The sequence below is a fragment of the Salvelinus sp. IW2-2015 genome, linkage group LG36 (assembly GCF_002910315.2).
Source record: "Salvelinus sp. IW2-2015 linkage group LG36, ASM291031v2, whole genome shotgun sequence".
In the NCBI taxonomy this organism is placed as follows: domain Eukaryota; kingdom Metazoa; phylum Chordata; class Actinopteri; order Salmoniformes; family Salmonidae; genus Salvelinus; species Salvelinus sp. IW2-2015.
The window spans coordinates 38001083-38019359 of NC_036875.1; the positions used below are offsets into that span (position 1 = coordinate 38001083).

At 42.9% G+C, this 18277-nt stretch overlaps 1 pseudogene; it reads right to left on the reverse strand.

The window, feature by feature from the left end:
• The window catches only part of LOC111959514 (contactin-associated protein-like 5), a 121165-nt pseudogene that overhangs the window by 82877 nt on the left and 20011 nt on the right, over positions 1 to 18277 (reverse strand).

Here is an 18277-nt window from a genome sequence, read left to right on the forward strand (position 1 = left end):
ACTAACCCCTCTGTCACGCGCATAAAACTAACCCCTCTGTCACGCGGCATAAATAACCCCTCTGTCACGCGCATAAACTAACCCCCTTCTGTCACGCGGCATAAACTAACCCCCTCTGTCACCGCGGCATAAACTAACCCCTCTGTCACGCGGCGCATAAACTAACCCCCTCTGTCACGCGGCATAAACTAACCCCCTCTGTCACGCGGCATAAACTACCCCCTCTGTCACGCGGCAATAAACTAACCCCCTCTGTCACGCGGCAATAAACTAACCCCCCTCGTCACGCGGCATAAACTAACCCCTCTGTCACGCGGCAATAAACTAACCCCCTCTGTCACGCGCATAAACTAACCCCCTCTGTCACGCGGCAAATAAACTAACCCCTCTGTCACGCGGCATTTTAAACTAACCCCCTCTGTCACGCGGCAAAACACTAACCCCCTCTGTCACGCGGCATAAACTAACCCCCTCTGTCACCCGGCATAAACTAACCCCCTCTGTCACGCGCATAAAACGTAACCCCCTCTGTCACGCGGCATAAACTAACCCCCTCTGTTCACGCGGCATAAACTAACCCCTCTGTCACGCGGCATTAAAACTACCCCCTCTGTCACGCGGCATAAAACTAACCCCCTCTGTCACCGGCATAAACTAACCCCCTCTGTCACGCGCATCTAAACTAACCCTCTGTCACGCGGCATTAAACTAACCCCCTCTGTCACGCTGCTAATAAACTAACCCCCTCTGTCACGCCGGCATAAACTAACCCCTCTTGTCACGCCGGCATAAACTAACCCCTCTGTCACGCCCGCGCATAAACTAACCCCCTCTGTCACGCCGCATAAACTAACCCCCTCTGTCACGCGGCATAAAACTAACCCCCTCTGTCACCCGGCATAAACTAACCCCCTCTGTCACGCGGCATAAACTAACCCCCTCTCGTCACGCGGCATAACTAACCCCCTCTGTACGCGGCATAAACTAACCCCCTCTGTCACGCGCGCATAAACTAACCCCCTCTGTCACGCGCAATAAACTAACCCCCTCTGTACGCGCATAAAACTAACCCCCTCTGTCACGCGGCATAAACAACCCCTCTGTCACGCAGAACTAACCCCCTCTGTCACGCGGCATGAACTAACCCCTCTGTCACGCGGCATGAACTAAACCCCCCTCTGTCACGCGCTGACACAACCCCCTCTCACCGCATGAACTAACCCCTCTTCACGCTGCATAACTAACCCTCTGTCACGCGGCAGAACTAACCCCCTCTGTCACGCCGCATGAACTAACCCCCTCATGTAGCACATGAACTAACCCCCTCTGTCACGTTCTGGCATGAACTAACCCCCTCTGTCACGCGGCCATGAAACTAAACCCCCTCTGTCACGCGCGCAATGAACTAACCCCCTCTGTCACGCGCATGAACTAAACCCGCCCTCTGTCACCGGCATGAACTAACCCCTCTGTCACGCTGCATGAACTGAACCCCTCTGTCACGCGGCATAACTAACCCCCTCTGTCCGCGCATGAACTACCCCCTCTGTCACGCGGCATGAACTAACCCCCTCTGTCACGCGCATGAACTACCCCTCTGTCACGCGGCATTAACTAACCCCCCTGTCACGCGGCATGAAACTAACCCCCTCTGTCACGCGGCTCATGAACTAACCCCCTCTGTCACGCGGCATAAACTAACCCCCTCTGTCACGCGGCATAACTAACCCCTCGTCACGCGGATGAACTAACCCCCTCTTCACGCGGCATAACTAACCCCCTCTATCACCCGCGGAACATGAACTAACCCCTCTATCAGGCGCAGCATAACTAACCCCCTCTATCACGCGGCATGAACTAACCCCCTCTATCACGCGGCATGAACTAACCCCCTCAGTCACGCGGCATGAACTAACCCCCTTCTGTCACGCGGCATGAACTAACCCCCTCTGTCACGCGCCATGAACTAATCCACCGCTATGAACATACGCCGCTTCGACATGAACTAACCCCCTCTATCACGCCGGATTATTGAAACTAACCCCTTCTATCACGACCGGAAGACATGGAACCCCATCACGCGCAGACTAAACCCCTCCACTGATGACACCTGACGCGAACTACCTGCGAAAACTAACCCCCTCTACCACGCAGACGAACTCATACAGCGCTTCAACTAACCCCCTCTATCACGCGGCATGAAACTAACCCACCTCATATCACCGCCAGAGTAACCCTCATCAGCGAACTACACCCCCCTCTCATACGCGGCATAGACTACCCCCTCTATCACCCGGCATGAACTGAAACTCCTTCATACATGCTATGAAAAAACTAACCACCTCAATCTACCAATGCGCATAGACACTCTTTAGAGCTTTACCCCCTCTACACATGCTGCATGAACTAACCCACCCTCTATCTGGAGAGATATGGAGTGTGAAAACACACCATTAGGCTTAAATAACATTTCAGATGCATCAGTGCACTTCATACACTGGTGAATAAAAAAACGGAAGCTACTTCCAAACACTAATGTGAAAGTGTGATATGGCAGTGCTGTGTACAATTAGTAGAGTCAGACCCCACAAGCCACCCAGCTATCGAGCTGAAGAAACAGGTTAGCTCTGGCAGGAAGGTTCATTACTCAGCTGCTGAAGGCTGGTACACACCACCATGGGAGCAGATGAGTGCAGCATATCAAACCAGAGTCTGAGCAACAGAGGAAGCATCGTTTACGGACCCCCACCCCCCCTCCCCAAGAGAGCAGGATCATTCTGGTTGTTATAGACACACGTACTGTAGCCYAGGTCCAAATAACCTGGGTTCAATCACACTCCAAGTCATTGAAAATCTAGTTACAGAACYTAGATTTATATGCAGATTAATTTACTGACCTGTGAGCCTTGTTGTTAGAGCTAAGAGCAACATTTTAAAATTGTCTAAAACGGTGCTGACGTGCAAACAGGACCGCATCAGGGATTTATCTGAAAACCTCTCTTTATAAGATGCCCATGAGGTGGAGATAGTTTATCTCCATCTTAATTCAATAATAGCATTATAGTTAACTAATCCTGGATGAAGATCTTTTGAATATGATCTCCTAGTATTACAGCCAACAAAACTACCCGGCGGCTCTGAAATCAGTAACACTTTATTTTATTTACCTTTTTGTAATACAAGTAAATGGTTTTAATTCGCCAAAWTAAGCATATATATATATATATATATWTTTTTTTTTACATATTCATAGTAACATTTGATGTTTAAAAATGGTGTCATCTGACTTTTAGCTCTAACTATGGAGCGTGATGGGCTATCAACTCAGTTCCAACTGCATCTGAAAGAGAAGACTCCCGACCTGGTATAGACTATTGACTGGAAGGTTAATATATATATATATATATATATTTTTTTTTTTTTATGTTGTAGTTATAGTGGCTGCCACGCCTCCCAGGGGGCAAATCTGGGGTGGCTCCATATATATATCATTTTTTTTCAGGGTACATAGATCTATCTACCTCTGGTGCTTATATCACAAAGTGCATTATTGTTTCAATATTTTTAGCTTTGTATATAAAAGAGAGCATTTTTATTCCTCAATATTAACACAGAAGTAATTTTTTTGTCGGTAACTAGTTACTGAACAAAGTCCTAACATTTTTGAAGGATAGCGCATTCAGGGTTAAGACTGCTACAAGAAATTAAAAAAAGATAACTTTCCATTGTAACTCACCATCTCTTCTGTTGATCTTGGAGAAGTGTGGAGCATAACTGACAGAGGACTGAGAGGAGCTCACAAAAGAGCCCTGGGGCAGCATGGATACCAACGGGCCATTGCAGATATCTGTAAGAATAAAATAGAGAGTACATTAGTTCATGGTTGGGTACAATATGTAGAGCTTTAGGACCAGCATCATCTGATAGAGCAAGGGTGACAAACATAAAAAATTTATATATATACACACAATGTGTGTATATYTATATATACAGTGCCTTGCAAAAGTATTCACCCCCTTGGCGTTTTTCCTATTTTGTTGCATTACGGAAAAGTGGTGTGTGCATATGTATTCACCCCCTTTGCTATGAAGCCCCTAAATAAGATCTGGTGCAACCAATTACCTTCAGAAGTCACATAATTAGTTAAATAAAGTCCACCTGTGTGCAATCTAAGTGTCACATGATCTGTTACATGATCTCAGTATATATATACCTGTTCTGAAAGGCCCCAGAGTCTGCAATACCACCAAGCAAGGGGCACCACCAAGCAAGCGSCACCATGAAGACCAAGGAGCTCTCCAAACAGGTCAGGGACAAAGTTGTGGAGAAGTACCAARCAGGGTTGGGTTATAAAAATATATCCAAAACGTTGAACATCCCACGGAGCACAATTAAATCCATTATTAAAAAATGGAAAGAATATGGCACCCCAACAAACCTGCCAAGAGAGCCGCCCACCAAAACTCACAGACCAGGCAAGGTTGGCATTAATCAGAGAAGCAACAAAGAGACCAAAGATAACCCAGAAGGAGCTGTAAAGCTCCACAGCAGACATTGGATTATCTGCCCATAGCACCACTTTAAGCCGTACACTCCAAAGAGCTGGACTTTACGGAAGAGTGGCCAGAAACAAAATCATTGCTTAACTTCTCTGCGCTACGGATCCCTTTAGCGGGATAATTTTCCTAAACAACCGCTGAATTGCAGGGCGCAAAATATTACTAAAAATATTTATAATCATGCAATCACAAGTGAAATATACCAAAACACAGCTTAGCTTGTTTGTTAATCCACCTATATTTTGAAAATATGCTTTGCAGCGAAAGAAATCCAAGCTTTTGTGAGTGTATCAATCAGTGCTAGAACAGCTAGCCCCAAATTAGCGAAAGTCAGAAAAGCAATAAAATTAAATCGCTTACCTTTGATAATGTTCGATGTTTGCACTCACGAGACTCCCAGTTACCAATAAATGTTATTTTTGTTCGATAAATATTACTTTTATAACAAAAAAACGCCATTTGGGTTGCGCGTTATGTTCAGAAAACCAAAGCCTCGTTCCGTTCGAAGAAAATTCCAAAAAGTATCCGTAATGTTCGTAGAAACATGTCAAATGATTTTTATAATCAATCCTCAGGTTCTTTTTAACAAACATAATCGATAATATTTCAACCGGACCGTAACCTATTCAATAAAGAGAGAAAGAAAATGGAGAGCTACCCCTCTCGCGCGCAGTAACTAATCAAAGGACACCTGACTACTTTTTAAAAATATCGCTAATTTTTCAAAAATAAAGCCTTAAACTATGTCTAAAGCCTGGTCACAGCCTGAGGAAGCCATTGGAAATGGCTTATCGGAATGGCCGATTTCAAGTTTTCATAACAATCGGAAATTTCATAACAATGCCGGTTTTTTTTTTGTATATATTTTTATATATATATATATATATATATATATATATATATATATATATATATATATATATATATATATATATATATATTTTTTTTATATTTTTTTTATTTACACCTTTATTTAATCTTTATTTAAGGAATCTGGTTGATACCCCTTTAAATGGAAGAAAGACGGGCAAGGAAACACAGATTTAAAAAAAGAAAATCACTTCGGATTAGATTTCCTCAGGTTTTCGCCTGCAGAATCAGTTTTGTTATACTCACAAAACAATATTTTGACAGTTTTTGGAAACTTTGGAGTGTTTTCTATCCTAATCTGTAAATTATATGCATATTCTACGATCTGGACCTGAGAAATAGTCAGTTTACCTTGGGAACGTTATTTAAAAAAATAAGAAGAGGTTAAAGAAAAAATGAGCAAACACGTTTGGTGTTTGTGGGAGACTCCCCAAACATATGGAAGAAGGTCCTCTGGTCAGATGATACTAAAATGTAGCATTTTGGCCATCAAGGAAAATGCTATGTCTGTCGCAAACCCAAAACCTCTCATCACCCCGAGAACACATCCCCACAGTGAAGCATGGTGGTGGCAGCATCATGCTGTGGGGGTGTTTTTCCATCGGCAGGCACTGGGAAACTGGTCAGAATTGAAGGAATGATGGATGGCGCTAAATACAGGGAAATTCTTGAGGGAAACCTGTTTCAGTCTTCCAGAGATTTGAGACTGGGACAGAGGTTCACCTTCCAGCAGGACAATGACCCAAAGCGTACTGCTAAAGCAACACTCGAGTGATATAAGGGGAAACATTTAGATGTCTTGGAATGGCCTAGTCAAAGCCCAGACATCAATCCAATTGAGAATCTGTGGTATGACTTAAGATTGCTGTACACCAGCGGAACCCAGCCAACTTGAAGGAGCTGGAGCAGGTTTGCTTTGAAGAATGGACAAAAATCCCAGTGGTTAGATGTGCCAAGCTTATAGAGACATACATCAAGAGACTTGCAGCTGTGATTACTGCATACGGTGGCTCTACAAGTATTGACTTTGGGGGGGATGAATAGTTATGCACGCTCAAGATTTCCGTTTGTTTTGGTCTTATTTCACAATTAAAATATTTTGCATCTTCAAAGTGGTAGGCATGTTGTGTAAATCAAATGATACAACCGCCCCATAAAATCAATTTTAATTCCAGGTTGTAAGGCAACAAAATAGGAAAAATGCCAAGGGGGTGAATACTTTCGCAAGCCACTGTGTAAATATATATATATATATATATCATTGTTTTTTAAGGGAAAAATGCAAACAATCTAAAATGACTAAAACCAAATCGAAACTGTGTATTAATGATAATGGACCTACAGTACCAGTTAAAAGTTTGGACACACATTCTACATTATAGAATAATAGTGAATTGAAATGCATTTCCCGGTGACTACCTCATGAAGCTGGTTGAGAGAATGCCAAGAGTGTGCAAATCTGTCATCAAGGCAAAGGGTGGCTACTTTGAAGGATCTCAAATATAAAATATATTTTAATTTGTTTAACACTGTTATGGTTTCAAGAATGATTCCATATGTGTTATTTGATTGTTTTGATGTCTTCATTATTATTCCACAATGTAGAAAACAGTAAAAATAAAGAAACATCCTTGAATAAGTAGGTGTGCCCTAACTCTTGACTGGTACTGTACATTTATACAATCTTAAAATAATTGACTCTGTCCTGCTAACTAAAAATCACCGAAATGACAGTCAGAGAGCGTCAAATATAAAACCAAATATGGATAGAGGAATATTTTTAGTAAATATTGATGGCGAGAAAATATTAACAATTATTACAGACAGGACCTTGATTAAGACTGAATACAGCCCGTGGGGCAAAATGAGGTTGACACCCTTGTACTAGAATATGATTTGCCTGCAAAACTGCACCGCTCAGTTCATCTACTACTTGTTAGACAGAGCATTTTAAGAATAATGCTACTTTAAGAATAATGCTACTTTAAGAATAATGCTACTTTAAGAATAATGCTATTTTAAGAATAATGCTACTTTAAGAATAATGCTACTTTAAGAATAATGCTACTTTAAGAATAATGCTACTTTAAGAATAATGCTATTTTAAGAATAATTCTACTTTAAGAATAATGCTACTTTAAGAATAATGCTACTTTAAGAATAATGCTACTTTAAGAATAATAACTGAAACGGAATTATCATCTTGACTTCTGTTCACCATTTTGTGGAAAAGAATGTTTGACTGCAAGTACAGCACACTATGGGGTCTAAAGCCATGTATTGCTAAAATAGGGGGGGTTGCCTCACTTATCCACTTCATAAATCTCTCCCCAGCAGTCCATTAACTCAAGCAGTGACCCTTCAAAAGAGGACAGTAGAATTCACAACACAATCGGCAGCCCTGTGTGTATGTGTCTGTATGTCAATCGTGTTCCCCTAATCCATCAGTGTGAGATTAGAGTACTTCCAACAGGCAGAAGGAGATTAAGAGGCCAGTGATCTGAACGTSTCGGCCTCATCTTCCACTGATACAGCCTTGCCCGCCAGGCCCCAAAAAGAGCAGTGAGCGAGGCTGAGCTAGCCCTGCCCGCCAGGCCCCAATCATCCCCCTCTTCAAATGGGGAAACACTCTAGACCCAAACTGTTACAAACCTATATCGATCCTGCCCTGCCTTTCTAAAGTCTTCGAAACCAACGTGACAAACAGATCACCGACCATTTCGAATCCCACCGTACCTTCTCCGCTATGCAATCTGTTTCCGAGCTGATCATGGGTGCACCTAAGCCACGCTCAAGGTCCTAAACGATATCATAACTAGAGGTCGACCGATTAATCGGAATGGCCGATTTAATCGGGCCATTTCAAGTTTTCATAACAATCGGAAATCGGTATTTTTGGGCGCGATTGCCAATATTTTTATTTATTTTAATTTTTATATTATATATATTATATATTTTTTACACCTTATTTTAATCTTTATTTAACTAGGCAAGTCATGAAAACACATTCTTATTTTCAATGTAGGCCTAGAACGTTCTGCCTCAGATTTTTAACCTTGTCAGCTCGGGGGATCCAATCTTGCAGTTAACTAGTCAATCTCTAACACTGATTACATTGCACTCCACGAGGAGCCTGCCTGTTAGCGAATCAGTAAGCTAAGTAAGTTGCTAGCTAGCATTAAACTTACTTATAAAAACAATCAATCAATGACTGTCATTGCTCCAATGTGTACTTAACCATAAACATCAATGCCTTTCTTAAAATCAATACACAAGTATATATTTTCAAACCTGCATATTTAGCTAAAAGAAATCCAGTTAGCAGGCAATATTAACCAGGTAAATGGTGTCATTTCTCTTGCGTTCATTGCACGCAGAGTCAGTATATGCAACAGTTTGGCCGCTGGCTCTTGCGAACTAATTTCCAGAATTTTACGTAATTATGACAGCATTGAAGGTTGTGGAATATTTAACTCATGGATGCACCCGTTAGATAAAATACGGAACGGAATAACGTTTTGTTTCGAGTGATAGTTTCCGGATTAGTCAAAGGTATATGGTTTAGAGAGAAATAGTCGACGCGTTATAATTCCTGTAATAACTTGCGGCTGAATTGAAGTTCCTTCGTTATTTTACCGTTCATGTCTTCCATAGAGAATGTCTTGATCTACTTCAAATAAGGTCTGTGTTTCGTGCAGGCTTAAACCGCCTCGACGTTTTGATACCCGTGTAAATCTCACTAGGATAAGGTAACGTTTGTCAACATATTTTCATAAATCCACTCTACAATTTTTTTTATCTTCGCTTATATTTAGCCAATATTGATCAGAGTTACCTTGTCCTATGGATATCTACACAGTTATAAAATTGGCACGGTGATGTAAGCCTACACGAAACACAGACCTTATTTTAAGTGAATCTAGAAATATCCTATGGAATAAATGAAGGAACCGCTTTTCAGATTTTGCTAAAAGGTGTCATGGGAATTATGACTCGCACTTTGGTTGTTAATTCTTACCTGCATATAGAAATTAAAGTTTTTGTTTTCAACATTCATCACAGGTAACTTAAACTCTATTTTTATTCAAACAGTTGAGAGTATTTGTCTCCTAAGCAGACTCTTCAGTATCATTGTCACTTCAGAGCTGTGTGCGTGTGTGTATTTATGTATTATATTAAGTTAAAATAAAAGTGTTCATTGTTCATTCAGTATTGTTGCAATTGTCATTATTACAAAAATGTGTGTGTGTGTATGATATATATATATATATATGTATTTTTTTTATAAATCGGCCGATTAATCGGTATCGGCTTTTTTTGTCCTCCAATAATCGGTATCGGTATTGAAAAATCATAATCGGTCGACCTCTAATCATAACCACACTCGATAAAAGACAGTACTGTGCAGCCATCTTCATCGACCTGGCCAAGGCTTTCGGCTCTGTCAATCACCATATTCTTATCGGCAGACTCAACAGCCTTGGTTTCTCTAATGACTGCCTCGCCTGGTTCACTAACTACTTCTCAGACAGAGTTCAGTGTGTCAAATCGGAGGGCCTGTTGTCCGGAACCCTGGCAGTCTCTATGGGGGTGCCACAGGGTTCAATTCTTGGGCCGTCTCTTTTCTCTGTATATACCGCTCTTGCTGTGGTTCATTCTTTGATCCACCTCTACACAGATGACACCATTCTGTATACATCTGGCCCTTCTTTGGACACTGTGTTAACAAACCTCCAAACGAGCTTCAACGACATACAACACTCTTTCCGTGGCCTCCAACTGCTCTTAAATGCTAGTAAAACGAAATGCATGCTCTTCAACCGATCGCTGCCCGCACCCGCTCTCCCGACAAGCATCACTACTCTGGACGGTTCTGACTTAGAATATGTGGACAAATATAAATACCTAGGTGTCCAAAGTTAAATCCAGAATTGGCTTCCTATTTCGCAACAAAGCCTTCTTCACTCATGCTGCCAAACATACCCTCGCAAAACTGACTATCCTACCGATCCTTGACTTTGGTGATGTCATTTACAAAATAGCCTCCAACACTCTACTCAGCAAACTGGATGCAGTCTATCACAGTGCCATCCGTTTTGTCACCAAAGCCCCATATACTACCCACCACTGCGACCTGTATGCTCTCGTCTGGTCCTCGCTACATATTCGTCGCCAAACCCACTGGCTCCATGTCATCTATAAGTCTTTGCTAGGTATAGCTCCACCTTATCTCAGCTCACTGGTCACCATAGCAATACCCACCCATAGCACGTGCTCCAGCAGGTATATTTCACTGGTCATCCCCAAAGCCAATACCTCATTTGGCTGCCTTTCCTTCCAGTTCCCTGCTGCCAATGACTGGAATGAATTGCAAAAATCACTGAAGTTGGAGACTTATATCTCCCTCACTAACTTTAAGCATCAACTGTTAGAGCAGCTTACCGATTGCTGCAGCTGTACACAGCCCATCTGTAAATAGCCCATCCAACCAACTACCTACCTCATCCCCATATTTGTTTTTGTATTTTTCTGCTCTTTTGCACACCAGTATTTCTACTTGCATATCCTCATCTGCACATATATCACTCCAGTGTAAATTGCTAAATTGTAATTACTTCGCCACTATTGGCATATTTATTGCCTTACCTCCTGACTTCATTTGCACACACTGTATATATATACTTTTTTTATTGTGTTATTGACTGTACGCTTTTTTTATCCCATGTGTAACTCTGTGTCGTTGTTTTTGTCGCAATGCTTTGCTTTATCTTGGCCAGGTCGCAGTTGTAAATGAGAACTTGTTCTCAACTGGCCTACCTGGTTAAATAAAGGTGAAATACATTTTATTTTTAAAGAGCGGGGTGGAGCTAGCCCTGCCTGCCAGGCCCCAATAAGGGCAGTGAGCGGGGTGGAGCTAGTCCTGCCTGCCAGGCCCCAATAAGAGCAGTGAGAGGGGTGGAGCTAGCCCTGCCTGCCAGGCCCCAATAATGGCAGTGAGCGGGGTGGAGCTAGTCCTGCCTGCCAGGCCCCAATAAGGGAGTGAGGGGGTGGAGCTAGCCTGCTGCCAGGCCCAATAAGGGCAGTGAGCGGGTGGAGCTAGCCTGCCTGCAGGCCCAATAAGGCAGTGAGAGGGGTGGATGCTATCCTGCTTGCCAGGCCCAATAAGAGGCAGTGAGAGGGGGAGCTAGCCTGCCTGCCAGGCCCAATAAGGGCAGTGAGGGGTGGAGTAGTCCTGCCTTGCCAGGCCCCAATAAGAGCAGTGAGAGGGGGAGCTAGCCTGCTGCCAGGCCCCAATAAGGGCAGTGAGAGGGGTGGAGCTAGCCTGCTGCCAGGCCCAATAAGGGCAGTGAGAGGGGTGGAGCTAGCCTGCTGCCAGGCCCCAATAAGAGCAGTGAGAGGGGTGGAGCTAGCCCTGCCTGCCAGGCCCAATAAGGGCAGTGAGCGGGGTGGAGCTAGTCCTGCTGCCAGGCCCAATAAGAGCAGTGAGGGGTGGAGCTAGCCCTGCCTGCCAGGCCCAATAAGGGCAGTGAGAGGGGTGGAGCTAGCCCTGCCTGCCAGGCCCAATAAGAGCAGTGAGAGGGGTGGAGCTAGCCCTGCTGCAGGCCCAATAAGGGCAGTGAGAGGGGTGGAGCTAGCCTGCCTGCCAGGCCCAATAAGGGAAGTGAGAGGGGTGGAGCTAGCCTGCTGCCAGGCCCAATAAGAGCAGTGAGAGGGGTGAGAGCTAGCCTGCCTGCCAGGCCAATAAGGGCAGTGAGAGGGGTGGAGCTAGCCTGCTGCCAGGCCCAATAAGGGCCAGTGAGAGGGGTGGAGCTCTGCATTAACTGCCAACAACTCTTCTTTGTTTTTCCACGAGGCAGTGATCATCCTGGATCATCATTCTGTGGCTGCTAAAGAGGATCCCAGGCCATAATAAGAACTGGTAAATTTCTTGATTACAATAATCACTGTAGTCTGTCCATCATTTTTTATCCATCACATACCATCAGTGGTGGAAAAGTACTAATTGTTCTACTTGAGTAAAAGTAAAAATGCATTAATAAGAAAATGACCAAGTAAAAGTAAGTCACCCAGTAAAATATTACTTGAGTAAAAGTCTAAAGGTTTTTGGTTTTAAAAATACTTAAAGTATAAAAGTAAATGGAATTGCTAACATGTACTTAAGTATCAAAAGTAAAAGTATACAGAATATCTAATTTCTAATATTAAGCAAACCAGACGGCAAATTGACGGATGCCAGGGGCAAAATCCACACTCAGATATAATTTACAAATGAAGATGTTGTGTTTAGTGAATCCGAGATCGATGCAGTAGGGATGACAGGGATGTTCTCTGTTTAGTGAGTCACACCAGATCAGATGCAGTAGGGATGACCAGGGATGTTCTCTGTTTAGTGAGTCCACCAGTCAGATGCAGTAGGGATGACCAGGGATGTTCTCTGTTTAGTGAGTCCCAGATAACAGTATGCACCAGATGTTCTGTTTGTGAGTCCCAAGGCAGTAGGATGACCAGGGATGTTCTCTGTTTAGTGAGTCCTCCAGATCAGAGGCAGTAGGGATGACGCAGGGATGTTCTTCTGTTTAGTGAGTCCCAGATCAGATGCAGTAGGGATGACCAGGGATGTTTCTCTGTTTAGTGAGTCTCCAGATCAGAGGCAGTAGGGATGACCAGGGATGTTCTCTGTTTAGTGAGTCGCTCAGATCAGATGCAGTAGGGATGACCAGGGATGTTTCTGTTTAGTGAGTCCGCCAGATCAGATGCAGTAGGGATGACAGGGATGTTCTCTGTTTAGTGAGTCCGCAGATCAGATGCAGTAGGGATGACCAGGGATGTTCTCTGTTTAGTGAGTCCTCCAGATCAGATGCAGTAGGATGACCAGGGATGTTCTCTGTTTAGTGAGTCCTCCAGATCAGATGCAGTAGGGATGACCAGGATGTTCTCTGTTTAGTGAGTCCGTCCAGGTCAGATGCAGTAGGGATGACAGGGATGTTCTCTGTTTAGTGAGTCCTCCAGATTAGATGCAGTAGGGATGACAGGGATGTTCTCTGTTTAGTGAGTCGCAGGTCAGATGCAGTAGGGATGACCAGGGATGTTCTCTGTTTAGTGAGTCCGTCAGATCAGATGCAGTAGGGATGACCAGGGATGTTCTCTGTTTAGTGAGTCTGCCAGATCAGATGCAGTAGGGATGACAGGGTTGTTCTCTGTTTAGTGAGTCTGCCAGATCAGAGGCAGTAGGGATGACCAGGGATGTTCTCTGTTTAGTGAGTCTGCCAGATCAGAGGCAGTAGGGATGACAGGATGTTCTGTTTAGTGAGCTCCGCAGATCAGATGCAGTAGGGATGACCAGGGATGTTCTCTGTTTAGTGAGTCCGCCAGATCAGATGCAGTAGGGATGACCAGGGATGTTCTCTGTTTAGTGAGTCTGCAGATCAGATGAAGTAGGGATGACCAGAGATTTTTCTCTGTTTAGTGAGTCTGCCAGATCAGATGCAGTAGGGATGACCAGGGATGTTCTCTGTTTAGTGAGTCGCCAGATCAGATGCAGTAGGGATGACAGGGATGTTCTCTGTTTAGTGAGTCCGCCAGATCAGATGAAGTAGGGATGACCAGGGATGTTCTCTGTTTAGTGAGTCCGCCAGATCAGATGAAGTAGGGATGACAGGGATGTTCTCTGTTAGTGAGTCCGCCAGATCAGATGCAGTAGGGATGACCAGGGATGTTCTCTGTTTTAGTGAGTCCGACGATCAGATGCAGTAGGGATGACAGGGATGTTTCTGTTTAGTGAGTCCGCCAGATCAGATGCAGTAGGGATGACAGGGATTTTCTCTGTTTAGTGAGTCCGCCAGATCAGATGCAGTAGGGATGACACAGGGATGTTTCTGTTTTAGTGAGTCGCAGAATCAGATGCGTAGGGATGACGAGGGATGGTTCTTCTGTTTAAGTGAGTCCGCAGATAGATGCAGTAGGGATGACCAGGGATGTTCTCTTGATAAGTGTGTGAATTGGACAATTTTCCTGTCATAAAGTAATGAGTACTTTTGGMTGTCAGGAAAAATGTATGGAGTAAAAAGTACATTATTTTATTTCGGAATGTAGTGAAGTAAAAGTAAAATAGTAAAGTAAAGTACAGATACCCCCCAAAAATACTTAAGTATTACTTTAAAGTATTTTTACTTAAGTACTTTACACCACTGATACCCATTACATCACATTTTGTTTTGGATGACGTCCATGTTGGAGCTATCCTCCTAGAAACATTTCCACTGACTAATGACCATTCATTTGGTAGACAACAACGTCATGTTGAAAATMACATCAGAAGGCTGTTTGATACTTTGGAAGTGTCTTTGAGGGCAGCCCACTGCATTTCATCTGACCTACATTTGCAGCACTTAGATCACTTGCGAGCAAATTTTGCTGAATGTTGATTTACAGATTGACTGAAGTGGATCAAGCTGTTTTTTTAGATATAAACATGCAGCGCTATAGCCACAGATGCTCAACATCAGAGAAAAGTCCCAACATAACTTCACAAGGAAATATACATAAAAGTTTTAATCTCAATGTTATTAAACATTTTGTGACAAATCTGTTAAATGTTATCAGTTTCGAGTTTCATTCTTACTTGACATTTTAATCCATGCTCACTACTCACTCTAAGCATGACTCTCTCTCTCTCTCTATTGATATCTCTATCTATTTATCTATCTATTGCATCTATGTCTATTTCTATCTATCTCTCTCTCTATATCTATTTATATCTCTATCTATTACATTTCTATATATTTATATATCTATCTATATCGCTATCTATTTATATAGATATCTATATCTCTTATTATCTCTCTCTATCTATTAATATCTCCATCTATTTATATCTCTCTCTGTATCTCCATCTATTTTATTCTCTATCTCTCTAGCCATCCATGTCTTTTCATATAATCTCACACAATCCATCAGGCTCTGGGGGTCATGGGGCCCCTTCCACACAAAGCCACCACCTTTGATCCTGATGGCCTTCTCACAATCCAGGGACTTGGCAACATCCTCATAAATGTCAGGTTAGTCTTTCACCTCTGTAAAAGGACCTGCTCCATTACACCAACATATAAAACACATGCAGTATGAGACCTTGGTACAGTGCAAAGGGTAAACCAATACAACTGTTATGCCACAGCAGCAAACGTAAAGCAATCGGTAAGGACATAACTCTTACAGGTACCTGAATACAAAGACAATATCGGTAGTTCACTTATAATAATACTTGTTTTATGAACAGTGTTTTTGTTTATAGCCTCCATCTAGTTTTTTCCACTGAGATAAAATGCTGGGTTGTCAATCAGGAAGAATTATGGTCAAAGGATGATTTGCCTGTAAAGCTGCTCTGCTCGGTGCCTCCTTGCCCTTGGATAATTTAAAATCTCTCCAAGCTATGAATGTGATCGTGCCACGGCAAACTCGCTATGCAAAGTGGATGAGGTTTAAATCTTAAACCACACACACTCATAAGCGTGTTTGTGCACACACACAATTTGAGAGAAAGGACATAAACATACATAAAGAAAGCCAGGCCTTTCTATAAACTCAGAGCTCAGATCCTGACAGGGCATACTGTAGCAGCACTGTGTGATGTGAGAACGCACAACAGTCAGAGACATCTTGATACCTCCAGGCTAGTAGAACATAGCTGGGGTTATCAGTGATTGTGTTTGGGATAAAAATAAAAGAAGCAGCACTTCTCTTCACCCCCCTATGTTCCCCAAGGTGTGCCATCATGCAGTTATGCATGGTAAGATGGATGGCTGTGAACACATTTAGATGCACACAGTGAGCTCTCTCCTTCCTCTTTGGCCTATACGCTGTACACCAATTAATAACAAGGACCATAAAGGACATATTTTGTCATGTAAAACAATGACCCGTATCTCATTTAGTCAAATCAAATCAAATGTAATTTGTCACATGKTTCGTAAACAACAGGTGTAGACTAACAGTGAAATGCTTACTCGCAGGCCCTTCCCAATAATGCAGAGAGAGGAAACATATAGAAATAATAGAAAAAMAATAACTTGGCTATTTACACGGGGTACCAGTACCGAGTAGATGTGCCTGGGTACGAGGTAATTGAGGTAGATATGTAATCTGCTTTACGTTTTAATGTACAGAGTTGCTGGAACACAATTCAAAATACATTTCAATTTGATGTTCTGGTGCTGTTCAGGCAATTTAAAGTATTGATTGGGAACTTATTTGTGGAGGAACATAACTGTTTTTCTGGATGATTTGTGATGTTTTATTTGTGCTTCCCATGACTGTGGTTTTGTATTTAGATTAGATTGATAGATTGATAGATAGACAGATAGGATATAGTTTGGGTATAATGTGTATGTTTACGTTGTATATACAGTGCACATTTGTAAAAGAGACCTAGGTCTCAATAAGTCTTCCCTGTTAAAGGTTAAAAACAAATATTAGGTAGGAATAAAGTGACTAGGCAACACGATAGATAATAAACAGTAGCAGCAGTGTGTGTGATGAGTCAAAATACACAGATAGTTAAATAGTTAACRAATAGCTACCCGGACTAACTATTTAGGTGTCTTCTGGCTGGGGAGTAGAAGCTGTTCAGGCTCCTGTTGGTTCCAGACTTGGTGCATCGGTACCGCTTGCCGTGCGGTAGCAGAGAGAACAGTCTATGACTATTTAAGTGGAAGGARGTTAGGCTATTTGGATGTTGAAWACATCAATATGACTGCAAATGACAGTACAAAAAAACATATTTTGTGAGTTTTACCATCAGGGTTGGAAAAACAACCCCATTATCCAGCAAAATTTGTTGGTCACATTTCGCTCATTAAAATCCTAAACACTGCCCTTAATTCTACTTTTCACACTATATTTTGTAACTTTTTTTCGGTGGATCTCTATGGTGGATGATGAATTTGGAAACTAGCTTGCTCTCTTCAAAATATGCAAATACTTTTTACAACAAATGCCCCTGAATTGACTTCCATCCCTAACGCGGCTCATTAGCCTGCATTCCCTCCAAACTCTTTGTTCTAAACAAACTGTGCTCCACAAAGAAATCAACAAACTGCAATTTGTAGCGTATGCGGCTGTAATATTTTTTGCTCCGTTTCAGGCCTCTGTCCACCTGACAATGTCTAAGCAGCATGGTGGGAGTGGAGGATGGAGAGCTGTTTAAATACTGACACTAAACAGAAGGAACAACACTATACTGTCTGTTAAGATGCAAGTGAAAGTGTCTCTGTCTCAGTATTATATCTACGGAAGTATAAAGAGAGACTGTCCCCCCTGAGATTTAGACGCTCAAAGGAGCTTCCAGGGTGTTAGGCACAGCAGGTGCTGTCTACCTCCTGTCTACGGCTTCTGTCCACCCCTGTCTCCCCCATGTCCACCCCAATGTCTACGCACTCGTCTACGCATCCACCTACCTGCCCGTCTACCACCCATTTACACCTGTCTACCCCCTCCTCGTCTACCCGGCTACCCCCCCTCCCCATCTACCCCCGTGTCTAGCCCCCTGTCTTCCCATAATGCCTCACTCCCACCAGGATCCAGAGGAACAACGGTATAATCCAGTACAGAATGTGTGTATGCCTCCGGTTGGTATCGATAGAGCAGCATCTGATACTTCACATGGATTAATAGACTGGTCCATCTCATCTCTGTTCTGGCAGAGCCACGGCTGAGGTATCAGTTGACAATTAGGCTAGCTACAGACACAGGCTGAATTCGAGAAAGTACAGGTCGATACATGTGATTGAGAAACACAGCACTGTACTGTATCACTTTATATCCAATAATGTGTTGAATAGAGCGAGCTGCAA